This window comes from Lontra canadensis, unplaced genomic scaffold, assembly GCF_010015895.1.
Source record: "Lontra canadensis isolate GAN:19392208 unplaced genomic scaffold, GSC_riverotter_1.0 scaffold1, whole genome shotgun sequence".
Classification (NCBI taxonomy): domain Eukaryota; kingdom Metazoa; phylum Chordata; class Mammalia; order Carnivora; family Mustelidae; genus Lontra; species Lontra canadensis.
In genome coordinates this window covers 75604360-75610107 of record NW_022630995.1, presented here as the reverse complement: position 1 = coordinate 75610107, position 5748 = coordinate 75604360, and positions in this window count along the sequence as shown.

The following is a 5748-nucleotide window of genomic DNA, read 5'->3' as shown; positions in this document are numbered from 1 at the left end:
CAGACATATCACATGATGTGACTAAGCCTTAATTTCGTCATCTGGCATGTAGGAATATTAATACTTATTTGTATAAAAGAAATAAATATCAAGCAAAAAACAGAATCAGACTTATAGAGGACAAATTGATGCTTGCCAGAGATAGGGTGGAGGGTTGGGAAGAACGGGTGAAGGGCAGAGAGAGATACAGGCTTCCAGTTATGAACAAATTACAGGAATAAAAGGCACAACATAAGGAATACAGTCACTGATACTATAATAGCAATGTAACAGGACAGGTAGCTACACTTGTGGTGAACATAGCATAATATATAAACTTATCAAATAATTAAGTTGTACACCTGAAATTAATATAACATTGTGTCAACTATTCTCAAATGAAAATTAAAAACAAAAAATGGAAAATCCCATAACATATTAAGATTTTTAAAAATTTTTTTCCAAGTTAAAATCAATTGTGTTCTTGAAAAACAGTGAAACTAGTAAATTTTAACTATTGTTTCCAAAGCAAGGTACAATAAGACTCTATTCCTTCCCAACAGGTCATCATTATTGAAATGTCTATGAGAACTTACTTTGTGCCACAATTACAATTGCTTGCAATTTTTATTATTTCTACTAAATAATAAAAAATACAAAGAAATAGGGATCTTAGTAAAAGTAAAGGAGGGCTAGATATTTATCATTGTGGTCAATCCTTTCTACTTCTGTGGCGATAATAAATGAAGTCAGATCACCTTCTTGGTTTTAAGGATTCTAAAATAGCCATCATGGCGGGGAGGAGTCAAGATGGCGGAGAAGTAGCAGGCTGAGAGTACTTCAGGTAGCAGGAGATCAGCTAGATAGCTTATCTAAAGATGGCAAACACCCACAAATCCGACGGGAGATCAAAGAAAAGAAGAACAGCAATTCTAGAAACAGAAAGTCAACCACTTTCTGAAAAGTAGGACTGGCAGAGAAGTGAATTCAAAGCGACAGGAAGGTAGACCGCGGGGGGAGGGGCTGGCTCTCGGCAAGCGGCAGAGCAACGGGGCACAAAATCAGGACTTTTAAAAGTCTGTTACGTTAAAGGACATCCCTCCAGAGGCTTAACTGGGGTGAATCCCACGCGGGGTCAGCGTGGCCTCAGGTCCCGCAGGGTCACAGAAGGATCGGGGGGTTTCTGAGTGTCGCAGAGCTTGCAGGTATTAGAACGGGGAAGCCGGCTACAGAGACAGAGCCAAGGAGTTAGCTCTCAGCTCGGGGTTACCTTGAACCGGTCGCAGGCTTGGTCAGCTGGGAGCGACGCCGGAGGCCAGGGTGACGGGAGTAATTGGGCGCTATTCTCTGAGGTCGCACTGAGGAATAGGGCCCCGGGCTCTCGGCTCCTCCGGGCCGGAGACTGGGAGGCAGCAATTTTCATTCCCGTCCTCCAGAACTCTACGGAAAGCGCTCAGGGAACAAAAGTTCCTGAAAGCAAACCCGAGCAGATTACTCAGAACGGCCCCTGGTAAGGGTGGTGCAATTCTGTCTGGGGCAAAGACACTTGAGAATTACTACAACAGGTCCCTCCCCCAGAAGATCAACAAGAAATCCAGCCAGCACCAAGTTCACCTACCAAGGAGTGCAGTTTCAATACCAAGGAGAACAGCGGAATTCCAGAGGAGGAGAAAGCAAAGCACGGAACTCATGGCTTTCTCCCCATGATTCTTTAGCCTTCCAGTTAATTTAATTTTCTTTTCTTTTTCAATTGTTTTTTCTCTTCTTCTGCCAAATTTTTAACTTTTATCCTTTTCTTTTTTAATGTTTTTTAACTAGTTTATCTAATATATATATATTTTTTCTTTTTTAAATTTTTTCTTTATTCGTTTTCTTTTTTTAATTGTTTCTTTTTTTTTTTTCTTTCTTTCTGAACCTCTTTTTATCCCCTTTCTCCCCCCTCATGATTTGGGATCTCTTCTGATTTGGTTAAAGCATATTTTCTTGGGTTGTTTTTACCCTTTTAGTATTTTACTTGCTCCTTCATATACCCTTATATGGACAAAATGACAAGGTAGAAAAATTCACCACAAAAAAAAAAAAGAACAAGAGGCAGTACCAAAGGCTAGGGACGTAATCAATACAGACATTGGTAATATGTCAGATCTAGAGTTCAGAAAGACGATTCTCAATGTTCTAGGCGGGCTCGAAAAAGGCATGGAAGATATTAGAGAAACCTTCTCGGGAGATATAAAAGCCCTTTCTGGAGAAATAAAAGAACTAAAATCTAACCAAGTTGAAATCAAAAAAGCTATTAATGAGGTGCAATCAAAAATGGAGGCTCTCACTGCTAGGATAAATAAGGCAGAAGAAAGAACGATATAGAAGACCAAGTGACAGAGAATAAAGAAGTTGAGCAAAAGAAGGACAAACAGCTACTGGACCACGAGGAGAGAATTTGAGAGATAAGTGACAGCATAAGATGAAACAACATTAGAATAATTGGGATTCCAGAAGAAGAAGAAAGAGAGAGGGGAGCAGAAGGTATATTGGAGAGAATTATTGGAGAGAATTACCCAATATGGCAAAGGGAACAAACATCAAAATCCAGGAGTTTCAGAGAACCCCCCTCAAAATCAATAAGAATAGGTCCACACCCCGTCACCTAATAGTAAAATTTACAAGTCTTAGTGACAAAGAGAAAATCCTGAAAGCAGCCCGGGAGAAGAAGTCTGTAACATACAATGGTAAAAATATTAGATTGGCAGCAGACTTATCCACAGAGACCTGGCAGGCCAGAAAGAGCTGGCAGGATATATTAAGAGCACTAAATGAGAAAAACATGCAGCCAAGAATACTATATCCAGCTAGGCTATCATTGAAAATAGAAGGAGAGATTAAAAGCTTCCAGGACAAACAAAAACTGAAAGAATTAGCAAACATCAAACCAGCTCTACAGGAAATATTGAAAGGGGTCCTCTAAGCAAAGAGAGAAAATAAAAGTAGTAGATCAGAAAGGAACACAGACAATATACAATAACAGTCACCTTATAGGCAATACAATGGCACTAAATTCATATCTCTCAATAGTTACCCTGAATGTTAATGGGCTAAGTGCCCCAATCAAAAGACACAGGGAATCAGAATGGATAAAAAAGCAAAGCCCATCTATATGTTGCCTACAAGAAACTCATTTTAAACCCAAAGACACCTCCAGATTTAAAGTGAGGGGGTGGAAAAGAATTTACCATGCTAATGGACATCAGAAGAAAGCAGGAGTGGAAATCCTTATATGAGATCAATTAGATTTTAAGCCAAAGACTATAATAAGAGATGAAGAAGGACACTATATCATACTCAAAGGATCTGACCAATAAGAAGATCTAACAATTTTAAATATCTATGCCCCTAACGTGGGAGCAGCCAACTATATAAACCAATTAATAACAAAATCAAAGAAACACATCGACAATAATACATTAATAGTAGGGGACTTTAATACTCCCCTCACTGAAATGGACAGATCATCCAAGCAAAAGATCAACAAAAACATAAAGGCCTTATATGACACACTGGACCAAATGGACATCACAGATATATTCAGAACATTTCATCCCAAACAACAGAATACACATTCTTCTCTAGTGCACATGGAACATTCTCCAGAATACATCACATCCTCAGTCCTAAATCAGGTCTCAACCGGTATCAAAAGATTGGGATCATTCCCTGCATATTTTTAGACCACAATGCTCTGAAGCTAGAACTCAATCACAAGAACACACTTGAGAATTACTACAACAGGTCCCTCCTGGAAAGAACCCAATAAATGGAGACTAAACAGCATCCTTCTAAAGAATGAATGGGTCAACCAGGAAATTAAAGAATAATTGAAAAAAATTCATGGAAACAAATGATAATGAAAACACAACAGTTCAAAATCTGTGGAACACAACAAAGCCAGTCCTGAGAGGAAAATATAATGCAGTACAAACCTTTCTCAAGAAACAAGAAAGGTCTCAGGTACACAACCTAACCCTACACCTAAAGGAGCTGGAGAAAGGACAAGAAAGAAACCCTAAACCCAGCAGGAGAAGAGAAATCATAAAGATCAGAGCAGAAATCAATGATATAGAAACCAAAAAAACAAAAACAAAAACAAAAAAAAAAACCCCAAAAAACAATAGAACAAATCAACGAAACTAGGAGCTGGTTCTTTGAAAGAATTAATAAGATTGAGAAACTCCTGGCCAGACTTATCCAAAAGAAAAGAGAAAGGACCCGAATAAATAAAATCATGAATGAAAGAGGAGAGATCACAACTAACACCAAAGAAATACAGACAATTATAAGAACATACTATGAGCAACTCTACGCCAACAAATTTGACAATCTGGAAGAAATGGATGCATTCCTAGAGACATAGAAACTACCACAACTGAACCAGGAAGAAATAGAAAGCCTGAACAGACCCATATCCAGTAAGGAGATTGAAACAGTCATCAAAAATCTCCAAACAAACAAAAGCCCAGGAACAGACGGCTTCCCGGGGGAATTCTACCAAACATTTAAAGAAGAACTAATTCCTATTCTCCTGAAACTGTTCCAAAAAATAGAAATGGAAGGAAAACTTCCAAACTCATTTTATGAGGCCAGCATCACCTTGATCCCAAAACCAGACAAGGATCCCATCAAAAAAGAGAACTACAGACCAATATCCTTGATGAACACAGATGCGAAAATTCTCACCAAAATACTAGCCAATGGGATTCAACAGTACATTAAAAGGATTATTCACCACGACCAAGTGGGATTTATTCCAGGGCTGCAAGTTTGGTTCAACATCCGCAAATCAATTAATGTGATACAACACATTAATAAAAGAAAGAACAAGAACCATATGATACTCTCCATAGATGCTGAAAATGCATTTGACAAAGTACAGCATCCCTTCCTGTTCAAAACTCTTCAAAGTGTAGGGATAGAGGGCACATACCTCAATATTATCAAAGCCATCTATGAAAAACCCACCGCAAATATAATTTCAATGGAGAAAAACTGAAAGCTTTTCCGCTAAGGTCAGGAACATGGCAGGGATGTCCGTTATCACCACTGCTATTCAACATAGTACTAGAAGTCCTAGCCTCAGCAATCAGACAACAAAAAGAAATTAAAGGCATCCAAATCGGCAAAGAAGAAGTCAAACTATCACTCTTCGCAGATGATATGAGACTATATGTGGAAAACCCAAAAGACTCCACTCCAAAACTGCTAGAACTTGTACAGGAATTCAGTAAAGTGTCAGGATATAAAATCAATGCACAGAAATCAGTTGCATTTCTCTACACCAAAAACAAGACAGAAGAAAGAGAAATTAGGGAGCCAATCCCATTTACAATTGCACCTAAAACTGTAAGATACCTAGGTTAAACCTAACCAAGGAGGCTAAGAATCTATACACAGAAAACTATAAAGTACTCATGAAAGAAATTGAGGAAGACAATGTAATGGAAAAATGTTCCATGCTCCTGGATTGGAAGAATAAATATTGTGAAATGTCTGTGCTACCTAAAGCAATCTATACATTTAATGCAATTCCTATCAAAGCACCATCCATTTTTTTCAAAGAAATGGATCAAATAATCCTAAAATTTATATGGAACCAGAAAAGACCTCGAATAGCCAAAGGAATATTGAAAAAAAAGCCAAAGTCGGTGGCATCGCAATTCCACACTTTAAGCTCTATTACAAAGCTGTCATCATCAAAACAGTATGGTACTGGCACAAAAA